The following is a 27,846-nucleotide window of genomic DNA, read 5'->3' on the forward strand; positions in this document are numbered from 1 at the left end:
AACTTGCATGTCAACAAAGTATCCACCTAAAAGTTTAAAAAACAACAAACAAAAGGTTACATCGTAGTAAGAGATCCATGGTACAACTTCTTTGACCTCGGCTTCTTGTTCCTTGGAGTACATGTAAACCTACTGTAATTTTCTCAACCTTTTTTCCACAAGATTAATGTTTCCTCAAAAAGGGAAAGAGAGAAGCACTAACCGACGCTTGTTACAAGGATACATCAGATAGCTCGTGTATTTGTTTTCTCCAACACGCACGAGAGCTCGTGCATTCACCTATTTTCTGGCCATTGATTGAGGAGACCATGGAAAAGATTGTTCAGCTCAACTTAAAAACCTTTGAGATGAACATGTTGTTAAATTACTCGGTGTTAGCATCATCATATAATCAAATCAACAACCATCATGGCGAGAGAGGAACTCTATGATACATGGATACACATCATCGGTCGCCTGCGTAAAACAGAAATGATATCAGTACTGTGCAAAACAGAAATCGTTTCAGTGATGTGCAAAGATAGGTCCCATAAAACATGCCAAAATTCAATTTGGACTCCTCATGCTAGGAGTCATCAGACGGAGTACATACCAGTCGACCTAAAACCAAGTCATAATGTGCATAATGTGGGCCTTGTGGCTTTCCGAACACCCTATAGTTCACCTTGTGCTTCGGAATGAGTTTCACAGATTCTAACAAATGGGAATTCAGACCAAACTGAAATTAGCAATCTACATAACAAAGTAATTAAGCTAGCAGAAGACAAAAGCCATGCACTACCTACCATAAACAGCCTCGGGAGGGCAGATTAGGTCTTTATCTCCAGCCAATGCAAGGACAGGAGTCTGACACTCTTGCAAATGATGCTTATACGAGAACGTTCCATTTCGGTTGCACAGCCCACCTTCGCTGAATGCGGTTGCAAGTTGCAGGACAACCTTTGCAGGCACTGTACCTGCAAACCGTACGATTATATCAGCTTCCATAAACATATACTAGCCACTCCTGCCCGCACTTCGCTGCGGGTAATGTGCTTGGTATAGGAAAAATTTTGAGAAATATGGTTCATATGTCTAGTATGTTTTCTCATCGTGTTGATACGGAAGGTTGGCTGTCATTGATATGGTGTCCTATTCTAGGCCAGCAAATCAATGACATGTTAGTGGAAAGAAGTATTTAATGGAGTTAGGCTCAAGCAACTAACACACTTAGATTTAAAGCACAATATTGGATATGATTACATTATAGGTGAAAATAGCAAAAACTACAACACGCATCCAACAACTACGAACGACAACAACGGCAAGAGTACAATACAGTAGGACAGCGACGAAAAACACTACTACTACGGGTACAGCATCCCAAGGCAATTAATCTACCTTGAAACCACGTATCTTTATTCGTGTGCTCGGCGGATTCTTCTACCGCCCTAGCTATGGATCTGCATCTTCTCGTGGCAATGGCTGAGTGAGAGTAATCAAAGGTTCTGCTTCTAACTACTTCCGAAGGTGGAGGTGCTGGCGGTTCTGCATCACCGATTCTCCTTTCAAGGCGGGTGGATAGGGATCCCCTCCAAGATCGGGGCATCCTGCCTTTCACCAACCAGCGTCCTCCGCTTGGCCCTAGTGAACAGATAGGCCTCACCCAGCTGATGAACATGCCAATCTTCGGCCTCCTTCAGAGCTTCTGACATGGCAGTCTCCCAGCTCTCAGCAGCTGCAGCACTGGCATGCGCTTCGGCGAGCTGCACCTGGAGCATCCGAGTGAAGATCTCAGCTTCTTCAGCGCGCCGGAGGCACACCCTCAGCTCCAAGGCTTGCCGGTCATACTGCTCATCCAGAGCAAACAGGTACGTGGTCAAGTGCACCACGGTAGGACTATCTTCTTGCACATCCCGCCCTTGCAAAGCCTCCATGCGATCCCTCCATGCCCGCCGATTCCTATCAAAGGGTGGAAAGAACTCATGGGGGTACGGGCAATGGGCTCTTCATAGAGATGGCAAAGGTACCGCAAGGCTTTGCGGGCCACAACCTGGTAGGTGTTGGTGAAGCTAAACCCGATTGCGGTCACACTCCAGGCTTCGGTGATGTCGGGGAACTCTTCACTCTTCCCAATGTAGACGGTAACCTCACACCGATCGGTGCCATGCTTCTCATACTCACGGCCCTCATACTCGGGACGATCTTTGACTCCGAGCTTTTGCAGGGTGGCATGCAGGATTCTAGGAAAACCCTCAACATTCAAGCAGTAACTACTAACCCAAGCTCCTACCATTTCTGACGGTGGCTACAAAGAAGGGCTGAGCAAAAAGCTTGCTCAAAGGGAAAACCTAAGCGAGCTAAAGTGCGCCGAGTGGTGGTACCAATGGCTAAGCTAGGCTCTACTTATAAAGGCTGAAGCAGGTCTGTGGTCCTGACGCGGTTCACTAGGGTTCCTGCGCGGGATCACTATGAACGAATCGACCAAATTCCACGCGTTCGAGGCGAGTGACGTGCGGTGCCATTGCTGAGTAGTACGACTGCAGGGCAAGGGTCCGACAAGAGCGTAGAAAAGGGGTATGAGGAGACGTGGGTCACTACTGATGTGACTCACGGGCGAACGCGGAGCACAAAGCCACAACGCAGACCTAACTCTGTAACAAGAACGAGTAGGCCATGCACACTACGACACGCGTGACACCTATGGATGGCGTATCTGCCAGCAATACGGCACAATAACGCACAAACAGGATATGCATTAATGCACGTCCTATGCGTCCGAGGTGAGCGATGTCTGAGGCCATTAATGACTAATACGGCTGCAAGCCAAAGTTCCGACAAGAACCCAAAAATGAGTGCAGGGAGACTTGGGTCATGGTAGGCGTAACTGCAGGCGACGCAAAGCACAAAGCCACAAGGAACGAGCGCCTCTGCAAGCATGGATGCAGATGCAATTATGGCAGTTGTAGTAATGGCGACCAACCCCAACCATCGACCATCTCGGGAGCAACGTGCACACAACCCAAGGCGTGTCTTAGATGCATGGATGCATGTGTAAGTACAAATGGTCCTACATGGTCGGTGAATCATTTTTATCTGATGGTAAGAAGGAGAGGCATTAAATGTGTCCACCTGCCCGACTTGTTTTTATCTGATGGTAACATGAAGGGGAGGCATCAAATGTGTCCACCTGTTGTCGACCCACCCTGCGTAGGTGAAGATGTCCAGTGCTTTCAAACTTACTTAGTGAATTTCTGGATACCTTAGGGAATGGCTTCGGACACTGCTCGTTTCGTGCGCGTAAAAATCCTAACGCTTTCCTTTTATTGGTCTCTGCGCCAGACTAAATAGTGGATTGCGCTAGGACCAATGACCGCTCCACCATTACAAAAGGCCAGTGGTGCTCAAAGGAAATGCTAAGCGAGCTAAAGTATGCCTGAGTGGCTGGTACCAATGGCTAAGCCAGACTCTGCTTATAAAGGCGGAGCGGTCTGTGGTCCTGACTGCGGTTCACTAGGGTTCCTACACGGGATCACTATGAATGAATCGACCAAATTCCGCGCGTTCGAGGTGAGTGACGTGCGGCTGTCATTACTGAGTAGTATGACTGCAGGGCAAGGGTCTGACAAGAGCATAGAAAAGGGGTACGAGGAGACATGGGTCACTACAGGCGTGAACCACGGGCGAGCGCGGAGGACAAAGCCACAGCGCAGACCTAACTCTGGAACAGGAACGAGTAGGTCATGCACAATACGACACGCGTGACACCTATGGATGGCGTATCTGCTAGCAATGCGGCACTATAATGCACAAACAGGATATGCATGAATGCACGTCCTATATGTTCTTTCACTGTTGCCAACATATAGGGAAATTGGTCTCAGCTTTTTGGCACATCATTCTCTCCCTATTGGCGACCAACCCCAACCACCGACCACCTCAGGAGCAACGTGCACACAAACCAAGCTGTGTCTTAGATGCATTTAATGCCTCTCCCCCACAAACTTGATTCCCTCGGCCCTTAATGCTGCTCAGTGCCGTCGATAATGACGCGCACCCACCCTCTAAACCCGCCGTCAATCGCCTATAAAACACCCCCAGCTCCCCCTTCACAACAAGGCACTCCACACTCAACACTAATCACCCGCATAAGCCCCCTATTCAAATGCCAACCTATCTCAATATTTTAAGAAGAAGCCTGAGACAAATGCTGCAAGCTAGAGACTATCGAAGAAAATATCAAGCAGGAGCCGGAAGTACATTGTTAGAAGCAAGAAGCTGACACTCTCAAGATGTGCTTAGATGAAGATGAGGTCACCATGACCATCTTTGCTATCCTAACTCCACTATGGTGGCATCAATCATATTGTATATCCTTGTAATGCGCCCGCTACCCAACGAGAGGCCCTAAAATAGTTGTTGAAATAAGAAGAGCTGAATAAATATTCAAGCTTTGTGGATTTATTCAAATTTCGAGGGCATAGGGCCTGTCCACAACTTGACTACGCATGACTAAGCTATTTCTTACATTCACCAAATAAATAGCAGCGCAATTCCTATACCAGCTATATTGTGATGCGAGGTCATTTGAAATTGTCATTGCGGTTAAGTTTTTACGTACCTAGCATAGTATCAGTGCTGGGTTGTTTCTAGGGCTATATAGGTAGAAGTAGATAGGTATAGGATACCATTACTCAAATATACATGGGTAGATGTTTGATACAGATAATATTGAAATATTGCGTTGTGCAGAGATGACCAGCCTGGTTGGGCGATTACAGTTGGTGCTGAGGCAAGTGCTTCATCATTGAGTAATGCGGTGCGTAGGTAGGCAACAGGAAAGCTTTTGAATGTCAATATATAGACTTCAATATATAATTTTTATGGGAACAAGTACTTATTCATATATTACATGCATAATAGCTGTCGTATGGTACAACTGCAGAATATAGTAAACCTAAAGTATAAGATGTACTAAGCGGAGATACATCAATAGATGAGGCCATGAAATGGAGCCTCTTGAGCTCACGGCATGGTTGTGAGTTACTGCTGCAGTTTATGTCCAGGCCGTTTCATTCCGATGAGTCCATAGAACCTACAGAAGATGGAAGGAAATGAGAGTATATATAATCATGTCTCAGAAATGTAGCGGCATTGCATTGCAAGTATTTAGTCTCAATGTTTCCATGTTCTGAACATAATATGTATCCATTTGAAATGAGTATATATAATCATGCCTTAGAAATGTAGCAACATTGCAGGTGTTTAGTCTCCACAAAACAGAGCAATCTTTGCATACAACAGAAATTGTAGCCTAAGTGCCATGTTTCATGAGAGAAAGTCAGGTTATAATAATTGTAAAATTATATGCTAACAGCGGCAGATAATGGAGCTAAGAGCATAGAGTTTAGTAAGAGCACAGAGTATAAGTCCCACAATTGCGAGGGAATTGGGCATAGACTATAGAAAGTAAGTCTCATAAGTCTTTTTTTCCGCTGCAGAACTCAAAGCAGAACTGAATCAGGAAAACCATAACAGAATACTAAAGGGGTCAAACAAAGAGGATGAGATGGCAAAGTGGATAGGGAGGTGTATAACCCTTGCCTAGACAATATCACAGCTACATGGTGCGGTATAGTATAAGCAAGACCCCAAACAAGGACCTGGACCAGTACATCCTTGCAAAACAAATAAAAAGGAGATGAGGACAGGTAATGGGAATCAAGCAAACGGACCAAAGTAAGAAAGGAAAGTTAGAATACCGGGATGTTGCTACAGCAGCAATCGGTGAAATGGCAGCACATGCTGATCTCTTCTTTTCTAGCAGGTGGTCCAGCAACTACATATCTACCGGCAGCCTACAGAACTTGAAGCAAAGGAATATCGCATCAGTCATAAATGTATCAATAATTTCTAAGCAAAAGGAAGGGGCAGATGGCAGCCTGACAGGGCAACCATGTTTAAGCCTTCATAGATTATATCCCATAGGACTGTATGCCTGAGCCTTTATAGACCATCACAATGCATAGACGATCTAAGCACCAGAAGCACCCCATAGTTAGGTAATCAACAAAGAGAGAGAGAAACAAGAGTAAATTAACAACACTGAACCAAGGCTTGTGCTAACTACCAATCACAAACATGACAAAGTTTAGCTGAGGGAAACAGCACCTGTAATCAGCTAATGATGTGCAGAATCAGGTTGAAGGAGAAACAACATTATTAGACTGGAAACAAAAATACATAGGCGCTGGCCGAGTCTGTTTAGGAAAAAAAAACTTCACAACCTGTTTCAAAGTCTGCAAATCTTAATTAAAAGGTGATGTAGCTGGGCTTGAATGAGCCAGATCAACAGAAAGCAGCAAGCGGCATCAGGTTGGCATGATAGCCATCCTAAACTCCACCAAAGGGCAATAAGTTTCGTTTTTTTTCTTAGATCAAAACGCAGTTGGAGAAGCCTAGTCGATATTAAGTTGTCAACTTGCATAAACCCCATAGTTCATTGCATGTGCTAAGGTAAAAAAAATAACCCATGTTATACTATAATTTTTGTAGAATTCGCATAGATGATATATGATATGTCAGTTGAAAGAAGCACAAGGCCACAAATAAAATAAAGTTAGTTGAATAAGATCATTATTTGGGTCACTGACTACTTTTGTAGTACAGGCTAAATCTAAACCAACCTCCGAAAGATAAACGTGTCCACAGCATACAGTGAAAGGCTAGAAGCAGCCAATTCATGATTTAGGCTGTAGCTGTAGCGTAGTAAACAAATAGGAGGCATCAGAGTAATTACCGAAGCTTTGTCATATGTGCTATGTCAAACACCAATGCGAAAAACTGGGAGAACCTGCCAATGAGAGAAATAAAGACAAAGGGAAAATTATTAAAACAAAGGACCTTGCAAAACAAATAAAAAGGAGATGAGGACAGGTAATGGGAGTCAAGCAAACGGACCAAAGTAGGAAAGGAAAGTTAGAATACCGGGATGTTGCTACAGCAGCAATCGGTAGTCCCATTAGTCATTGGTCAGATCAGTATGTATCTTAATTTGTCCAAGGTTAATTTGATCAAAGTCACCAAACATGAAAGTGTGGTGGAGTATGGCTATGGCTTTTTATCACGATCATGGTCTCTAGAAACTTTTCACATCAAATAGAAGCATGGTCATTTCATGGTTCATGTGCTATGCTGTAATAGCTAGCTAGTTATAGTGGAATCTTGTACCATTATAATAGGATATTGCTGTTTGGCCTACAAAAATAACGATATTAACTGTTACTGCATCCAAAATCGGGAAACAAATGCTTTTGAAAAGCCATAGCAGTGCAAGCGGAGTTTACTGTACTTTGTCTGCACGTATCTTCCCTTCCAATACAGTCTATCTGTAAAGAGAAAATTGTTAGTAGTTCATGTTTAATCCCTAAACTACATCCATAGAATACTAAGTACAAATGAAAGTAAACAAGAAATATGCACATCCATCTCAATCTTTCCAGAGGCATTTGAGAACAGCATAGCTGGTTCATCTTGTAGTTGATTTGCTATACTTTGGCAACATGGGAGCACCATATGCTACAATGTCTGTTTACAAAAATGTATATTTGCAGGCTCCACCATGCCAGGTACTAAAATGACATTACATTTTGTATAAAAAAGTATATGATGAGTCTAGTTTTAGTAGCCATTGCTTCATATTATTTCAAGGCAATCACTATAGAACATAACATTTTTACTGCTTCAGTATTGTTAGGTATAGAGGATATCAGGATGAGTAGGAATAACATAACGCTACTTCAGAGAGCCTACAAAGCCTAAGAATAACATAATGGCCATACATGGTGGTCACGTGCAGGTTTATTTTCAGTTAAGCAAGGAAGGAGCTGCTCCAATTGAGGTGCTATATGTAAGGTGTTTCAAGGCTAGACATGCAAACACTTTCAAATGGATTTTCTTTTAGATACATATGCATACACCAACATTGATGATTATACACATTTGTTAGTGTAGAGCATCCTGTAATAAGGATCTAGCAACAAACACCAACAATATCTATTTCAATAAGAATATATGAAATCATGTTTCACAGGCAGTGAAGAATTAAGTGTCAGATAGACCCATGGCAGGCTGATCAAAGGATTGAGCTAATAGTTTAATATCCTCCAAGGTAGGCATTCAGCGTTAGCATGACAGAACACCTCATGAGCAAACATGCAGCCAAATGTTTCTGTTCCATTTACAATAAAGTCAACAATACTTGGTAAGAATGTAACTACCTAATAAGAATCAAATTAATGCAGAATTACTAAGCTTGCTAAGTGGGAAAAAGATAAATCAGATTGTTACTGCAACTTTGCACATTTGCGAAACAGTAAAACAAACACTAGTTTTCCCTAACCTATATTTCTTTTTATTTCCAGAACCATGGTACTATCAGTCAATGGTCAAACTTACAATGTCATGCAAAGTATGATTCTATTTGCATTCAGTATTGTCATGACAAAACCATCATATTGCCAATTTAGGGTGTACGTAAGCACAAATTTCATGACGATTTACAGAAGAGCAGGAGAAAAATTCCCACATTGTAAACAGGCCCTTGGAAGAAAGATGGATGCAACAAAACTACAGTGTTGCACATGCGAAATCTTTCCATACCCAAACCATGAAGATAGTGTCAAACCTAGAATCATGCCTTCATAAGTTAGTCCATATAAATCACCCCTGAGAGGACTTCAATATTGACACTATTTGTAGATATATATTTATCTAGAAGCATCACATCACAGTTTAGTTTTAAAAATGCAAGTAGCCAACTAAGTCACTATATTCAATTGAACATCCTCTTATTCTGCAAGTAAATACTAAGAATATTCTGCCGTATGGTCCAATTGTTGATGTAAACTGCAATAGCTGTAGCACTTTAGAGCATTCTATCTGCCTTTTCTGTTAGTGTTTTCTATGAACTATCTATCCAGCCTGTTATTCAAGAACACCTCATCAACCAAATATTAATGTCTTCTTTTTGGCAGAAAGAAAAATAAATTAATAAAGAGATGAGGAGGAAAGTTGACGAACTGGAAGCCAAAACATCTGTCCTGAGTATTGAGAGGGCAGAATTGAAAAACAAGCTCATGGATTCAGAAACTACCACCACATATCTTACCCACACCCAGAAAGAATTGGAAGCAGCTCTTGTGGAGAAAGAGAGCCATATCAACCAAATGAAAGAGAATGCAACTGCTTCAAACCCAGATCAGACAACTATAAAGGAACTCCTGCAGCAGAAAGAAGTTGAGGCTGAGCTTGACAAATCTAAAAATTCTAGTGATTCCATTCCTGCTACAGCAGAAGATAATTCCAACAGTACTACTATATCAGAGAGCAACCACAATGATGAGAGCATTGTAGTGGGAGCAAACACCGAAAATGCAACTTTTGAAACCGTGGTACTTGACAAATCTGAAAACTCCAGTGATTCCATGTCTCCTCCAGCAGAAGAAAATTCAAGCAACACTAATCCATCAGATAGCAGCCACCAAGATGAGGGCATTGTAGTGGAAGCAAAAAACGTTAATGCAACTTCTGACCTTGTGGTACTTGACAAATCTGAAAACACCAATGGTTCTGTACCTGTAGCAGAAAAACAAAATTCCTACAACACCACTACATGGGAGAGCAACCAACAAGATAACAGTTCCTCACAAGAACAGTTCTTAAAGTTAACAACCAACATAGAAGATGTCCAGCTTCAAGAGAACAAAGGTGATGCCAATGAGCAATCAAATGATGCTCCAGAGGGAAGCCATTCAGATAAATCTGAGCCTCAGCAGGGGAACCAAAAACTGATAGACAATCAGGAAGCCAGCAAAGAAGAATCAGATGGAACAAGACAGGTGGAGGACCCTCAAGGTGAGGCCAGCAACAACAGCAGAGAAACTAAATTGCTGGAGAAGGAAAATGAGAAAGAAAGAAATCCTGAGGGCACGAGCTCAGAAGACAGCTTGAGCGAAGCCAACCAAAACAAAACGCAAGCAGTGGAACCTGTTGTAGACCCCACAGATGTAAACCCCAGCACATCCACAAATAATGAGCAGAGAAGAGAAACAAACAAGAGACATAGAAGGAGAAGCTCTAGATCTAGAAGGAATAGGAAGGTCACTGTTGAGGTAGATGCCGTAGCAAACCCATGAACTTTGGATTGGAAACGGCATACTCCGAAGATTTACTTGCAACCATACTGATCGCTTCATGCCGTGCTCGCCGAGCCACCGCTCCAGCACGAACTCCAAGCAGTCCTCGCCCCACAGCTTCTCCATCCGCCACATTGTGTACGTCGAGTAGTTGGCGTACCGCCCGCTCGCAGCACCGCGCCGCTCGACAGCATGTCGTCGCGCACCGCGACTCGGCCATCGAACGGCATAGGTAGGTACAGCAGCATCGCCTCGGTGATGACGGCGTGTAGGTAGCTACTCGCCGCGCGCCGCAGTAGCAACACCGCCTCTGCCTCCGCGTGGGAGCCTACCACTGCTGAGGCCATGATGCCAGGATGCCGCGCCGGCGCACCGCCGTGCCACCTCTGCGTGGGGCCCACCCTTGGTGAGGACGCACGCCGGCAGCGTGAGCGAGGCCTCGCCCACGCTGGGGTCCTCCTATGTCGGTGGCCGCTGCGCCGGACCCGCCTGCCCGCGCCAGAGCTCCTGCGCCGATGCTGAGAGTGAGGGAGGAGTAGAGGAGCAAGCAGCTGCTGCCGCCTGCCATTTACACAAGAGAGAGAAAGAGGAAGTGTGAAGCCCGCCAAATAGTGCGCATGCTCCCAGTTCATTGAATGCACGCCGAGAATTCATTGAATGGACGGTGCCGACCACCGGCGCTTTCCTAGGCCCCAGCACGCGTACTTACATGTGTGTCGATTACCGTACTAACTAGGCACCGGTCATGCATGTCGAAAATCCATCGTTTTCTGCTACGTGCCACCATCTATTTGCATGCCGCCTACTATTCAGAGGAAGTCGTACTTCATTTATTGCGTGCAGTTGCTTCATCTATCTACTACGGAATGCACGGATGAAGACCGGTTGTGACACGCCTCATCTGTGCCATGGAATTTCGATCTAACGCACAAAATAAAAAGAACTTACGTGGACACCCTAGAAGGTACTTCATTTAATACGTGCAGTTGCTTCATCTATCTACTGCAGAATGCACGGATGAAGACCGGTTGTGACGCGCCTCATCTGTGCCGTGGAATTTTGATCTAACGCACAAAATAAAAAGAACTTACGTGGACACCCTAGAAGGCCACCGATTCGGCGTGCCTTCATATCTTTAATGGATCATAACTATTAGAAGTAGCGCATGAAAATTGCACGGCCGATCCTTAAAGTATTGGTCCGATTTTATCTGGGTCCCCAAACTACGAAATTGTACTTTTAGCTCCCTAATGTATTTAAGTGATCTCATCTAGGTCCAAAATAGACATGAGGGGGTTAAAAGCTGATGTGGTTGTCCACGTGAACATGATTTAACCCAGTCACTGCTACTGTCGGTCAACAAGCGATCTGGACCGTGGATTTTGGATCGGGCGGGGTAGGAGGAGTCGTCCTCCCCTGTAGATACGCAGGGGTGCTCTCCGGCGGCGTCCTCGTCGGAGTCGAGGCAGGACGGAGCTCCGGCGGACGATGATCTCCGGCGAGCGGTGGAGTAGGAAGAGGAGGCCACGACAAAGTCATCTGCCGCGTTCTCGTTGGCGGGGAGGCAGCGGGGAAGGAAACCAAGGCAGTGGGACGGATGGTGGTAGTCTCACAGGCGGGCCGCAGCCGTGCTTTTCGTCGCCATGGACGGCGACGGCTATAGCTCGCGGTTCCAGCGCCAGGCCTCCTGCTCCTACGCCCCCTCCATGTCACGGCAGGGGGTTCGTCCTCGCGGGCTTCGACCTCGACAACGACGACGACTACTACGACGACGACGTCGCCTTCCACTCCTTGTCATCCTCCTCCTCCTCCAAGGTCAGCGGTCCCGGGGCGCCCTACTACTTCGCGGGGGCCCCACGGCCAGTCTGCGCGCGTGAGGCAGAGGGCGCTGTGGCGCCGCATCATGCGGGAGAAGAAGCGGATCCTGCTCTGCTCCACCGGCTGCGTGCCCAACATCACGGCGCTGATGTCCAAGGGCGGGTGCAAGGCGTTCGTGTCGCTGGTGTCCAAGTCCCCCGACGCGCTCTCCGCATTCTAGTTGGCGGTGGGCGGCGACGTGATGGCGTTCTGCCCGACAGACGACGCCGTGCGTGGGTTCATGCCCAGCTACTAGAACCTCAGCGCGGACGGCAAGGCGTCGCTGCTGCTGTTCCATGTGGTGCCCGTCTACTACACGCTGCGGGGCTCAAGTCCAGCAACGGGCCCATGAACACGCTGGCCACCGACGGCGCCACCAGCAACTACAACCTCACGGTGTAGAATGCAGGCGACCAGGTCACGTTGCGGACGTCGGCGTCCGACGACACGACCCGGGTGCGCTCCACTGTGTACGACAGGGACCCCGTCGCCATCTACGCCGTGGATGCGGTGCTGGAGCTTGTCGAGTTGTTCGACCCCGTGGCGGACGCCCCCGCGCCGGCGCCTGCGCTAGTGGCGGTGGGGGTGGCGGTGGATTCGGGGTGCTGGAGCGAGAGAGAGGTCACAGTGAGGGGCAAGACGGCATGACAGAGCAGCAGGAGGAGGTGGCGTGGCGGCGCGACGTAGCGGCAGCAGGCGACAGGCGCATGGCCGAGCCGCCACCGCTCTCTCATGGTTGCCTGCCCCGACGCAACGGCAAGGCCCGTGGCTCGCACGCTCGACCCCGTGTGCCAGCGGCGGCGGCGCGACCAGCGGCACACACGCTCGCCTGCCCCAGATAGGAAAGCACGGCCCACGGCCCCCGCGCTCACCTAGTGAGCTCGCATGCCGGCGGCAGCTGGAGTTGGAAGATGAGCTGACACATGGGCCTGGCCTGGCGGTGACTAGGCTAGAATATCCTGGCCGCGCACGCCATGGCTCAGGGTTTTGTGCTTAAATCATGTCCACGTGGACGGCCATACCAGCTTCTAACCCTCCTTGTGTCTATTTTGGATCTTGATAAGATCACTTAAATATATTAAGGAGTCAAACGTGCGATTTCGTAGTTTGAGGACTCTGATGAAATCCACTCAATACTTTAGGGACCGGACCGTGCAATTTACTCGACTAATTATATGGATCCAGAGGTTGTACAAATGCACAAATGCAGAAGAGAAATCCTATTACATGAAGACAAGACAGTGCGTTATGAAAGACTACTTACAAAAGTTGTCGGAAACAATCTTAAGACAGCAACTCCGGATGCATCATGTCCTGAGCTGACATTTGAGGATTAAGCCAGGAAAAAAGATATGGTGGACCAGATGCCCACGGATATGCTGCTGCCAACAACACACCCAATGGAACAGCAGGGACATTAAGAGCTTGTGCAGGATGAGCCTGATAGTGAACACATTAGCCTATTTTCAATTATAAGAAAATATTGAATCAATTAAATAGCAATGCTCAGAGAAATCATCTAAGCTGCCAGTTTGTTTACTCACAAGAGGCAGTAACAGCTTCAGCGATGAATTGGATGCTGTATAGTCAACAGAAGAAGCCAAAGTGACAATAGCTGCTAAATTTGACGAAACTCCTTCAAAACCTTGAAGATTGGGGAAAATCAAATAAGATATGGTGATACAGAGAAAGGCATAAACTCTAAAGAATTATCGCCCCGTACTTTTTCAGCCAACGAACAGTATTTTTCTCTCACACCAAATCAGCCAACAGTACTTTCAGCCATGGCTTATCAGCCAAACAAGTTCAAACGAACGGGGCGTATGATATTTCTCAACAAATGGACAGCTTAACTAATATACACAAAAAATGCTTGCTGGCTCAGTTAATTAAATACTCCTAGAAATACACATTTGATGTGTGCTTCAGAACAAAAGGGATAAAATGTGAAGGAGACAGGATGCTGCATGAAAGCTCAGATAAAGAGCATTATCAGTGCCTCACCAGATCTTGACAGCATTGCATATTACAAAATTCCCCCCATTGAGTGTCCAATGGCAAGCAACTTCCCCTCTTTTGCTTTGCTGTGTTGTCTAATATACTCCACCTGTACAAATAGATGGTAAACTTGACAATGTTCCATTAAAAAGAATCATGATTACACTAATAGAAATGAAATCTGCCTGCAGTTTGCCAGGTAACAATTTAGATAAGAGCACTTCCACCCACCGCAGCAGGTATATCCTCCTCTAGGTAATGGTCGAAGTCCCAGTTATTCAGAAGTCTGATCCATCTGTGCTGCTACAAAACGCTCCCATGAATCCAACTGGTCCTGAAAATTCTTCAGAAGACGTAGACTTTCTTCTCTCACTGGACCAATAATGGTAGAGCTCTCTACCATTTCTGACAGAACAGAAACTTTTTCTGTGATCTCATGAAAATTTCCATTAACTACAGCCTCTTCCATGAGCTTTGAGATTCGATCAAAAAAATTAGAAAGCTCAGCAAGTAAAGGCGGTTCATCCAAAGCAACTATTCCAAGGTCATCACAATCACTAGCATAGCCACCAAAACTCTGAAGGGAAGTAGCCTCGAATGTACTCTGTTTATTAAGCGGCTGAATACCACCAGAGACATCCTCAAAAGTGACTGAACCAGATGCAGCATAATCATCATAGTCACGCATGCTAAGACCAGCACCTCTTACTTCAACTATCCACATATCAAATCCTTGGCTAGACATGTGCCGGGCAAATGAAGCCTGAAGGTAAAATTAAAAAAGCAAGATAAAAGATATGCTAGACAAGACTAGTCTAAATAACTTGTTAGAAGAATACAGTGCCATTGCTGCCTACATATTTCCGCTGTGTGCACACTTGATAAATTAAACAAGGTACAGAAATAACGGGGAAAAGAACAATTTTTAGCTTCTTTAATCCTATCCCTACATTATTTCCTCAAACTCTTATTTATGAGTATCAATGATAATGACTCAAACCAAAAAAAAAAAAGCAGGACACGAGATGGCAACAGTGATGCAAGCAAATAAAAACACAGAATTTCGCTCATGCGTTGAATGCAAAGGGTTAAGTAGTAAGTTTATAATTAATTTGGCAATTGAAAAAATGAAGGGCAGGCCTGGTGCAGTGATGAGAGCTATCTTACTGAGTCACCAGGTCGTGGGTTCGAAGCAGCCTCTCCGCAGATTTTTACGAGGAAAAAGGCTTGTCTCGGTTTATCCCTTCCCAAGACCCTTACTCATGTGGGAGCCTCCGACACTGGATCTATCCCTCCTTTATGGGACAGGTGGAACAAAAGAAGAGTGATGATAGGCCCTGGGGTAAATTTTCCAGTTCCAGCTTGATGGTTTTTATCATGAACTGATGAAAAATTAGAAAACATTACCAGACTCACCAGCCAGTTATAATAATGCATTTACTGACTAAATTTAGGATAAAGAAAAACTTAAGGAACCACAAAGAAATGAAATTTAAATCATGGCTCTCTTTGCTCCAGTTGACAAACAAAAAGGTCCTGAAGTCCCTAGCTGGCCCCTCAGAATTCCAAACTAAAACTAAATGAACACTTAGCAATCATATTCCAAGCATTTAGCTAAACAACACATGCAGATCACATTTCAGGTTCGTAACAACCGTCATCCTTTTTGTTTTGACATGTTTAATTTGATTCGAAGCTAATAACAAGAGGAAGGCCAAGCTCACCCCGGGTGAGAGGTCGAATCCGACGGCGTTCGTCCCGACTCCCGACAGCAGCATCAGCGGGTGATTCCTGACGGGAGCCTGCACGCACGCAACGCCAAATCAAATCAAACACTATTTTTGCTGTGACGAAGAAACTAAGGGCGCGTTGCAAAAAATTTTGGTTTTTGACTACTGTAGTATTTTCGTTTGTATTTAACAATTAGTGTCTAATTATGGACTAATTAGGTTTCGAAAGTTTCGTCTCGCGATTTCTCACCCAACTATACAATTAGTTTTGTTTTTCGTCTACATTTAGTACTCCATGCATGTGCCGCAAGATTCGATGTGATATTTTAGGGTGAAAATTTTTGGAATCTAAACAGAGCCTAAGGTCTCGTTTGTTTTGGCTCCTACGGCTCCGGCTTCACTGACACCGGCTGTTCAGTAAAGTCGTTTTTCTCTCTCCTACTTTTTGTGTCACTGTTCACAGAGCACTGTTTACAGAGCCGGAGGAGCTCATTTTTCTGGCTCCTGCGTCTATGCTACAGTGTGTGAACAGTGATAGAGCCGGAGCACGTACCAGCGCTGCCAAAGAGGACCTAAACCAAACCGAAGCGAAGCACACATACATTGCGCGGCGGCCTGTATGGACAGAGCGCAATTCGACGTAACACCTCTGGTGTTACGAGCTTGTTAAACACTGAGATTATGACCTGAGAGGTAGATCTATTAATACAGTGAGTTAGTTTACTTAAATGCGCTAATGAAAATCCTAACAAGAAAATAGGAAAAGTAGTTTTAATTGTTTGGCACGAAAAACAATTTCTATAAACAAGAATAAAACATAACTTGTATTTAGTACTTAAATAAAAATTGAAGTGCAAGTTTAGTAGAGGAAAAATTCAACTTTTATTTTGGTGAGTAGAAATTATTCAATAGTTTATTTGATAGCTCAGAAATTAAATCTGAAATTAAACTCGGACTTGTCATAAATCGGCAGGAAGTTGAAATTATAGTTAGAATACTATTTTGACAAATTATATTGAGCAAACTAGTTAAAGTGTGCTTAAGTATTTCGCTCATATGGGTTAATATGCAGTATGGGCTATGTCGTGATATGCTTGTTAGTTGAAATCGACAAGGTTTAGACCTTTTAAAAATTAAGGCATACGTGCTAGTGGATGTGTTGGCACGAAAACGTGGTAGCCGCGCCGGGTGGACATGCAGCAAGCCAGAACGATCTGGAGATCTGTTTGGCTTCAACGCAGGACCAGTCGATCCCGCAAATTTCCAAGGGCGTGCCACTCAATTTGACCTGCAATTGATAAGGAGAGAAAGTTTATCAGTAATTTAGGATGGAACATGCTGGTTTTGCCTAGATAGTTATAAGTGTGCCGCTTCGGGAGCAGTCAGAAGGAGAAAGACTAATATAGCCGATATGAGAAAGAAATCGACTGTTGAGGACCGTAACGCTCGTGGGTCATGATTGATTTTTATAGTAACGAATACAATGCGCCAAGTTTTAATGATTATTTCCCTTAAGCTATTAACATGTATGCGTCAAAGGTACATCACTGGATAAATTAGATTTGATCAATACATGGTGTAGAGCCAATGAATCCGGTGAAAAGGGATATGTCACGCAAACAATCGACTGTTTGATATAGATAGATCTACGAACCGTTTAGATCTAATCTATTACTGTCAACAGTGAGGTTCGACCGGATCGATGCAGCTATGACGATGATGATAGTCTAGAACCAGAAAATCCATAGAACCGACCGTACTTCAACAGGTTCATGAAAGCGTGCCATATCAGTGAAAACACAGGCGAATCGGCTAAAATAGCCGATTCTGGTAGAAAATGGATTACAACATGTGAACAATCGACTATTTAATATGCACAGATCTATAAACTCATCAAATCTAACATGTTATCCTTAACAGTGGGGGTCGACCAGATCGATGGCAGCCATGATAAAGATAACAGATCAAACCTTTAAAATAAACAGATCTATTCGCATTTAACAGAATCATGAAGACACATTATAAGCGTTAGAGTACTAGCAATTGGCTATTTAGCCGATGCAGGCATAGCAAACAACCAAGGTCACGCCTGGTCGAAAGCAAATCTACCAACTATCATACTCCGATTTAAAGTGCTAACAGTGGGGATCGACCAGATCATTACAGCCATAATAGCAAGCTGTACACCAGATTCAATTAGCTAGTAAACCTTCTCAAGATTAGACGTGACTTAGCCACGTACTATGCACGATTAAGATAGAAGTAGAACGGCCGATAAAACATAATCCGTTGTCTAAAGTAAGAATCATCGCAATGTGACAAAATAAATGATGGACTAAAAGGATGTGAGGCCGATCTAGATCGATCTCGATCGGACAGGTTGATATTGCTGAAACTAATGACAACAAGAACATCAGCAAAATCAATAACTTAATGAATCTACCCGAAGGATGCCACCCTTAGGTAGAGCCGATAACTTGACCTTAATCTAATTCGAGCAGTGGAGGTCAAACTTAACCGATGTAGCCATACTTGAACTAGATAAGGATCGATAACTAACTTATACTAGAGCTCATAAGAGGTCGGCCAGACCAATGCAGCCTTATAAATAAAAATATAAGCCATGACGGTACTTACAGACAAGCCAGAGGTCGATCGGGTCAATGCAGCCCTGCTTGTTGAAGAATCCGCCGGGATCTACAGTACTCCTACTCCTAAGGGTTGGCGTGAAGCCAGGAAAAAAATAATTGGTATTGATTGATTGGGTCTTTTACAATAGTCGGGGTCCAATATTTATACCCGGAACCTAAGCCTTAATCCTACTAAAATTTGACTCATTACAATCTTTGGAATAAAAGAAAATATTCCCAACTTAAGATAACTTGGACCCTAATCTTTCCTTTTTTTAGAGTCCGACATATTTTTCCCGACGCCAACCGTAGCTCATTGACATTATCTTCTGATGTCATCCGAAGAAAGCCGATCCCAGTATCGCGCTTGAATCAGCTCATATCGATCCTTATACAATCGATTCCTAAATGACACAATCTTGGAAGCTTCGAGTTCTGGCGTTCTTATTCCCAAATTTTGGTGTAAACACATGCCCCCTAATTTTGGGATAAAAATAATTTTATTCCAAAATTTCTATTTACCTGTTCACCATATCGCAACCGTTTATTCCGAAATATATGCGTGACTCCTGAATATTCTCGGTCTGAATTTTATATAATACCCCAACAGTATCATTTCCGATTCACTCGGCCCATTCGCTTTCCCCTTCTTCTTCGAGCGAGCCTCAACAACCAAAGCCGCCACCACTAGAGCTCCAACCCTAGCAGTTTTTTCCTCTACTCGAGCTATTCGTTAAGTCATTCCTCTGCAACCTTTTTTCGGATTCAGATCTATTCTAACTAAAAGTGGCGACTAGTGACTACATCCCTAAGATACGTCTCCAAATTTCCGCCCTTCAACTATCAGCCGCTACTCAGTATTTTTCTCTTCCTTAAGGTTATCTCATCTGGCTTTCTAGGGGATGGAAAATGAAATTTTGATCCCTTCATCTGTTGTTCCAAATGCTTATTACCTTGGACCCATGATAGATGCTAGTCCTTTGAATTTTATTAACTAAGAAACCAATCAAATTCCTTTTAGGCAGTCCTTGGTAGATCTATCTTCTTGGAACATCAAAAATCCCTTTAGGAATTGACCCAAAATGCCTAAGGGATGGAGAGACTGGTTCTGTAGAGTGTTAGACGAAAAGGGCAGAGACAGGGAAGTTTATGATTTAAGCCAATGCCTGACCCTTTCACAGTTTGGATTGGAGAGAAATGATTCACTCCTAATTGTCGCTTCTTACTTCTAGTCCAACACCTTGAATGCTTTCGTCTTTGGTCACAGCCCAATGACTATTACCTTGGTCGATGTTTGTATGTTGACTGGCCTTAGAATAACAGGACCAATGTAGCCATATTAACTCTTAGGTGCTAGGTCAAAGAAACTGACCAAAATATCAGACTACATAGGATGGGACAAGCTACATCCAGAACCACATCGGGAATGAATCGACTATTAGCGAAAGAGAACATGTGGCTTTTCTGAACATGTGGCTAGAAAGATTTATCTTCTATGGGTCATCTTGTGGTCCGACTTACAATCATAAACTCATGGCAGAGCATCTAGCAGTAGGCGTTGAGATTCCTCTTGGAAAGTATCTATTGGGATCAGCTTACCATTTGATGCATCAGGTGGTCGCTCAGCTACTGAAGAATAAAGTAGTGTACACCATCAGCGGCCCTTGGTGGTTAATACAAATGTGGTTAAATCTATATATGCATAAGATTGTAAAGTCAAATCTCTAGAAGTTGAGCTTTCCCTCCTCCAACTTTGATGAGGAATATAGAGGTGAAGAAGGAAGAACCCATCAGTGCATGAACTATGGTTAAGCTGCATCGGCCATAACAGTTGCCATCGATGTTGGCCATCTCTTCAAGAAGTTTTATAGAGGGTTTGATATAGATATTCTGACTTGGCTACCCTATGATGAGGATGAGAACAATGAGTTGGTCTTCCCATTCAAATTTTGATTTAAATCAGGCTGCTCAGACAAAACGACAACTTCAATCTTCAATTCCTTCATCGAACCATTGCGTTCTTCCAGCCGAATTTCATCATGGCCGCGACAAAATGTTTATAGGTTCTTTCCTTCTAGGCAACCTTCCAACTTATGAGTTTTACAACCCTTCTTTCGTAGCTTGTCAGTTTAATCTTGGTCAACTACCCCCCGGGCTATTTTTTAAAGATGTACTAAAACCGAGAGATTGCATCTATGAGGCAATGGAAGCTTCTAGAGTTTTTTAGTTAGGATCAGATCTTCCTTCCCTCTTTCTGCATGAATGGACTAGAGCCTCTTTTACTTTCCATTTATATGATCTCTAGTGGCAAGAATGACACTCCCACCTCTTCTGCAGGCCAGTTCATCCTAGCCTGCATAGCTCTAGATGAAGATTTTGCTTCTGATAGTGAGGTAACTAGCTAACTCCTTTTCTTTCATAAAGATCATCTACTAAAGTCCCTCTGTCAACTTATCTAACAGAACTCCATTGTAGGATGCTGAATTCAATCCCCCAATTGTGGACAGAGAAGGGAATGCCATAGAGTATTATCCGCCATGTCCAATGCTCGAGACTGGGATCAACTACACCTCCACTGAAGAAGCTAATGAAAACCTAGACTGATTCTACAATTGTAACATACCAATTTTCAAAATGCAAGGTAGCCGAGGGGACAACCCAGAAAGCCATTACTAGGAAAAGGCTTCGTAGAACGAGATCATCATCTGCTCTCAAGCAAAATAATTCATCCTCTTCCCAAAATCATATTCAATTTCTAATTCTGATTCTCTCCTCACAGTTATCAACCATTGCATCCCAATCTGCTCTGGTGCTGAACTATTGTCCTAGGTGTTTAAATCAACACCAACCAAGTCTTCATCAGCCGATGCTTCTAGGATAGCAGAAGATGAGAATCCTCTCACTTCACTTCCAGATGTTGCCAAGGTATCTTCCTCTAAACTCTTAATTTTTATTCAATTTTCACCCTTTCTATGACTATTTATTATGCCAGATACTCTCTGAGGAAACACTCACAGCAAGAGCAGGAGTCTAATAGTCTACCCATTGAACATGATCCTATTGGCATTGTCATCTAGACTGTCAAATCTCTAGTCCAGCAAACAATTGATGGTAAGAAGATCATATATCTATTTTATCCTTTTACAACAAATATGAATTGGGAAATCTTCCTTGATATTTGCAGATACCAATGTTGAAAGTTTAGAGCCTAATTCAACCAGATACCATTGGTGCATCATCAGTCATTCCTTCTTCTTAGATAGAAACTATCCCAAAAAAGGTACCATATCTACTTCACCGTTTATCTCATCATCAACTGATTTGATCCTTTTAACAAGATTTCCTTTGCTCGTATGTAGGCACTTAGTTCTCTAGCTCTGAGCTACTCCTTCAATTTTGAAGAGTACATAGATGAAGGTGAGATCAGTTCATCTACCACCTCTCTCTAAGAGACTTTATCAGAAGAGACCATAAATCGGCTAAGGGACATATTGCCAATGCTCGAGAAAGATATAGCCGATTTGGTCCAAGATGCAGATTCAATGCGAAGAATCTTCTTAGCTATTAGGGATAATTTGTCCCCGGATCTCATCGAAGCTCTGACTCCTTTATCCATCATCGAAGATCAAGCCCTGAAGGCGAGAAAAGCTCAGAGGAATCTATCTGACCATGAAGCTTTGATGGCCAAGAAGTATTCTAATAAACAAGAAGCTAGGGAGCTAGCGCAATTGATTGATAATCTAAAGAATTCCTCTTCCAGAATCAAACTAGAGTTGAATCAGTTGAGAGCTAGGCATGCTAAACTTGAGAGAGAACTAGAAAGTGTGAAGGCCGCCATCAATTGCCATGAGTCAAACTTGGTTCAGATCCCCAACGCCATCAAACAGAAGAAACAAGAGATGCTGACCAAGGTCAAAGAAGGCAAAGCCATCTACAGCAGCCTTGAGAACATTCCTGGTTCAGCCAAAGGAGACAAGCAATAGATTGCAGAGGTTGATGCTATTCAGCTGAAAGCTTTGAAGGCAATCCGAGATGCTTTGAATTTGTGATGTCACTACTTGTAATACATATATCTCATGTGAAACTAATGAGAACCATATTTTCTACTGATCTATTGTATTTCTTGTCTCGGCTAAAGAGCCAATTTGAAAATAGCCGATTCCAGACCTCTAACCTTAATCCAATTAAGTCTAAAAACACGGCGTTCATTAAGAAAACTCCTCAATCTTCTGTCCTCAGTTATCAACACCACATTCTCTATGGCATTAGTGAGGCAGCGCTTTGCCTTCTATTAATTGCAGTTACTCTTCGCACATCTCGAGATATCTACCATCCCATCTCTATATCTATAAATACCAGCCGAGGGCTCTGGCCTCCAACACATCTATACTTGCAACTGCCTCTGTTTTTTGTCCTTCTTCCGCCTTCACAAACCCTATAGCGATTTCTTCCTCCTCTCAATAGATCTAACCAAACCCCATGGCTGGCGAGGACAATTAGGGCAAGCACTGTGGCGGAAGAGGTCCCTAGAGGAGAACCTGCTAGTGAGCCAGCATCTCCGTCGTATGAGCTAAGATCAACATCCTCGGCTCATGGCAATGGATCTCTCTAACTTGTTTATAGTTTTGTCCTGAATGATAGCCTTTGTCCACTTCCTCCTAGGGCCAGCTGAGCCCTCCAATGTTGCATCTGATGCTACCTCCGCGCCAGACTCGTTGTCGGACTCATCCTATTATTATAATGGTGATGACGCCCAGGGTTTCCTCTAGGAGTGGAAGGCAACCCAGGACTGTTATTCTGAGGTAACTCAGGAGAACGGTTAGCTTGAGATCTGCCTTGGGGCTTCTCAAGCCGCCCTCCTCACTACTGAGGAAGAGGCCAACGCTGCTCGGGCGTGGCTGGCCGAGTCTAACGCCATGGTGGTGGGTAAGATGAACTACAAGAAAACTCATCTTCTAATTTCTACTATTTTTGTCTTGATATCTTCTTTGTTTCTGTGATCGCCAGCCCTGACGGTGCAGTTGGAGATCCTCCAGCTGGCAGGCGAATGTGGCTACGGTGACCATCAATGCTTGGGGCCCCTTCATCAATGCCCACCTCCATGATGTCCCGACCCATGTCTAAGAGATCATCCTCTATGGCATCCATCGTGGCGCATCGGTGGCAGTTGGCTGCGGTGCAGGTTCAGATCGGGTACGAGCTCCATATCATGGAGACTAGATTCCCAATGCGCGATGGCCCCAAGGAGCATGAGGAGTTGATCGAGGACTTTGTCGATGTAGCAGAGGCCATCGTGGACATTACATCCACTCAGGATGTGATAAGCAATGTCTTTGACTAGTTTGTACTGAGGGCAAACTAATCAATGAATAAAGTCTTCTATTTTTCTATGATCATATCTCAGTGTACTTTCTGCAATGTCTTGTGTATACCATAATAGTGTCTATGTTGGTTTTTTGCTCTACATGCGGTACATATCGTATCGGCTTTTCCCGCTTTTGGGGTAATTTTTGAGCTAAAGGCGATCCCCTTCTAGGTACCGGCTATTCGAGCCAATGACTGAACAAATCGACTGTGAAGTATTAATCCAAATGCTAGGATAATATTCCTTTAGACATTTTCCATTGATTGCTTCTTGATAGGTTGCATCAGAACTCTTTAGACCAAAGATCATTACAACCCATTCAAATAAGCCGATTGCGCTAGGGCACAACCTTGTGCCTGGCTACTGCATTTATCAACATATTGGCTATCGGCATCAGATAACCATCCATGGGTGTAGCCTTGTATAGATCTCTGAAATCAATGCAAACCCTTAACTTCCCATTTTTCTTATACACAGGAACAACACTCGATATTCACTCTACATATCAGGCACGGTCGGAAAAATTTTGCTCCTAGTAATCCTTCAATCTCCTTTTTGACATCATCAAGAACATTTGGGCTAAATCTCCTCAGAGCTTATTTAAACGACCGATATCCAGGTCTGATTGGTAACCGATGTTCAACAATTGATTGATCTAGACCATGCATCTCATAATATTCTCAAGCAAAACAATCTTTAAATTTCTTTAATAAATCTATCAACTCTTGCTTATACTCAGGATCCAACTTAGCACTTACATATGTTGGTTTAGGGCTATCTCCAAAGCCAATATCTATTTCCTCTAATTCATCAGCCGACGTAAAGCCATGTCCTAGTTTACCATCTGTACAATCTATTAGATTATCCATTAAAACAAACTCTCAGAGCCGATTGCTTAGATCGGCTATTGGCTTTCATCATTGATCTTAATGAAGCCTCCTTCCCATAGCTTGCCAGAAAAACACTCGAAGTCTTCTAGTTCCCAATACATTGGATCAGCTTGTTTCTATACTCATGGAGTCATCAGCATGAACTAACTCAACATCATCTCTATGCCACTGAATCAAGCATTGATGCATAGTCGATGGTACACAACAATTTGCATGAATCCAATCATGACCAAGGAGTAATCTGTATGAACCTTTCCCATCAATGATGAAGAATGTGGTGAGCAAAGTCTTACTTTCAATTGTCAATTCGACATTTGTTGTCCCCCTGGTCTAGGATGCACTACCCCCAAAATCCTTAAGCATCATGTTGGTCTCAATCAAATCTCATGGACCCTTGCCAAGCTTGCAAAAAGTTGTATAAGGCATAAGATTAATAGAAGCACCTCCATCCACCAACATTTTGCTCATCGGCTTTCCCATCAATGAAACATTTTACATATAAAGCCTTTAAGTGCCCCATTGCGAAGGCAACATATTCCAGGGACTTTAATACAAAACATGAGTCTACAGTAATAGTGCTCTGTTGCTCTAGCCTGATTATCCTAAAAACCGAGTCCTCTTTTGCAAAGTGCCACGTGCGTGGGCTTTCCCTCGCCTTGGGCCACCACGGCACGCATGTGCCAGCGCCCCCACTGCTGGGCCAACAATCCAGATGGGTTAAGGTTGGCCTTTTTCTTTTTCCAAGTATTTGCTAATTTAGTTTCTAAGCCAAACATTGTAAATTCAATACCAATTTGTGTAGCTAACCAAAAATTATGAAACTTATTTTGTTAGGTTCCTAAAATCATGATCTATCTTCTAGTGCATTTTATTCACATAGTTTCATAGAATTTTCAAGAGTAATCTAATTAATTCAAGATGCTTAATATTGTTAAAGCATAGACTTGTAGGAATTGTTGTGATGAATGGGTAGTAGTGTTGGCTCTAAAATTTTTACAATAGATTCCTAACATTATTAGGTGCTCACTATAATTTTTATAGCTCAATAGGGATTAGTTGTTAAGGTAACTAAATGAGCCCTACTAAGAAAATATGCATTTAATCAATCAAATGCCAAAATAATTGGGGGTTTGTAGAATGAAAACATTTTCTGGAAACGAGGCCTCACTTGACAATGTGGATACGTGACTTAGTATGTTAGTCATTAGAGCTAACTCGTTAGCTTGTGAGATGTAATCGTATTTTATAGTTGTGATTGCCATGGATTATTTACGTCCCTGCGTTGCGTCCACGTATTTCATGATAGGAGCGATGTTGGATCGCGGAGTCGTCTAGAGCAGCAGAAGCAGATGGTGACTTGATGTTCGTGCCACCATGATGAAAAGCTAACATGGTTATATTTTACCCAGGCAAGCCCCGGTGCATAACTCCTATTATTCTGCACTTTATTTTATGCTTGCGCATTAAGTTTTAAGAAGTTGAATGAAAACCACTTGCATAGATATATCCTTATCCTATGAGTCCTACTAGTATGTCAGGATCGTGTAGATTGCTATGCTATAGGATCCTGGTAGAAGTCAAGTGATTGCATGTCACTCGTGAGGCTGTTGTTATTATATTACTATCACATGGAATATATATGAATGATATAGGAGACTGGGCGGAATGGTACTTTGGATCTGGACTTGGTTTGGCATTCGAGCGAGGCTTAGATTGCACTTGTTTCGCCTGTGTCGGTTAAGGATCGACCGTTGCATTGGATTCTTGTCAGGATCATAGACTTATTATCCTAAGCACATACTTGTTTATGGGAGCAAGGAAGGCTTGTTGCTCTCTTGTCATGTGTTCCAGCTCTTTCTGGACCAACTGATTGGAGGCAGGGATGGTGGAGGTCTGAGCGCCACACTGAGGGAAGGACTTAGGAGTGGGGGCTTGGAGTCCAACTTTCGATGGGGACCTAGACCCCTAGATAGGAGATTGATGGATTGGTCCTGCTTGTGCCTAGGATACAAGCGGGGCATGTGTTTTGGGGTACCCAGCTAGGCACATTGATTCGCAAATCACTGGGTAATCCGGTATGACTTGTCTACAGTCTAGCACCAGTAGTAAGAACTGGAATATGAAAGATGGTAAAATGGTTCTGATTGCTTACCATCTGCTTGAAAGTAGCATAGGTGCTTACATAGAATGGTTAGTTAATGAACTAATGATGACTGCTAATGAAATTGAATATAAGGATGCACGCTTAGTAATGCTTCCTGCAGATGCAATAAACCCACAAGCCAAATAGCCTTGCATATCCTTGGAGTCTTTTCTTTCCTCCAGATGGGTAAGTCTTGTGGAGTACAATTGAGTACTCAGGGTTTGTTCTACCCTGTTGTAGGTGATAGGAACATGTGGAGCTGACACTTGTGTGTGGAAACCTCCTGGTGGGCTCAGCGAGGATTTCCTTAACATTGCGGACATAGAGTTTATTTGAAACTTCCACCCAAAATGTTTTACAATGGAAAGCTGATAACCTGTTATGATGTATATAACGGATCATCATGTTAATGTTTAACTTGTCATTAAATGATTTTATTTTTGTTGAAACTCTGATAACATGATTATAATTCCATTGTTATAAACATAAAAAATTATACTCTGATGTTGCAAGAAAAGTGATGTAAGAAATGGCTAAAATGTTGTAAGCTTTATTCTCCCAGTTATGATCCTGTTGAAAAATGTGGATTTTTGGGTTCTCCCATGGGGTGTGCTCGATGGAATTGCGTAATTTAGTGTCCTCCCTTGAGTACTTAGTATCTAATGGAAGACAAGTACTCCTAGGAGGCATTAGATTAGGTGGTTCTGCCACATTCGCCACCCGATGTCGTTGACTGAGGGCATAGTGGAGCTCATCGCTGGTGCAAGCATCTGGCTTGGCCAGCTGTGAGGGGGTGGAGGCCGAGAGGGGGATTGGGATTGAGTCCACATGGATTGGGAGGAGCACATAGCGACATTAGTGGCAATGAGAGGGGAGACTCGCCGAAGCTCCGTCGAGCGACAAGGGTGGCGGTGGGGATCAGCTAGAGAAGCATGGCTGTTGTCCTGGGCTTAGGGGAGCCATCCCGTAGTCTCATTAGTCAATGTGATTCTGCTTCCTGGTTTCAAGGATATTATTAGGGGGAACGCTAGCGCCCGGATGTTAGCACACAGCCCGTG

General features: G+C 43.7%; 3 pseudogenes; 2 read left to right on the top strand and 1 right to left on the bottom strand.

The window, feature by feature from the left end:
• Nucleotides 1–396: 396 nt before the first annotated feature.
• Nucleotides 397–27,722, bottom strand: LOC136501800 (uncharacterized; annotated as a pseudogene).
• On the top strand, nucleotides 1,731–10,175 carry LOC136501854 (suppressor protein SRP40-like; annotated as a pseudogene).
• LOC136501862 (fasciclin-like arabinogalactan protein 1) lies at nucleotides 10,250–12,680 on the top strand (annotated as a pseudogene).
• Nucleotides 27,723–27,846: the final 124 nt, after the last annotated feature.

This window comes from Miscanthus floridulus, chromosome 13, assembly GCF_019320115.1.
Source record: "Miscanthus floridulus cultivar M001 chromosome 13, ASM1932011v1, whole genome shotgun sequence".
Classification (NCBI taxonomy): Eukaryota; Viridiplantae; Streptophyta; class Magnoliopsida; order Poales; family Poaceae; genus Miscanthus; species Miscanthus floridulus.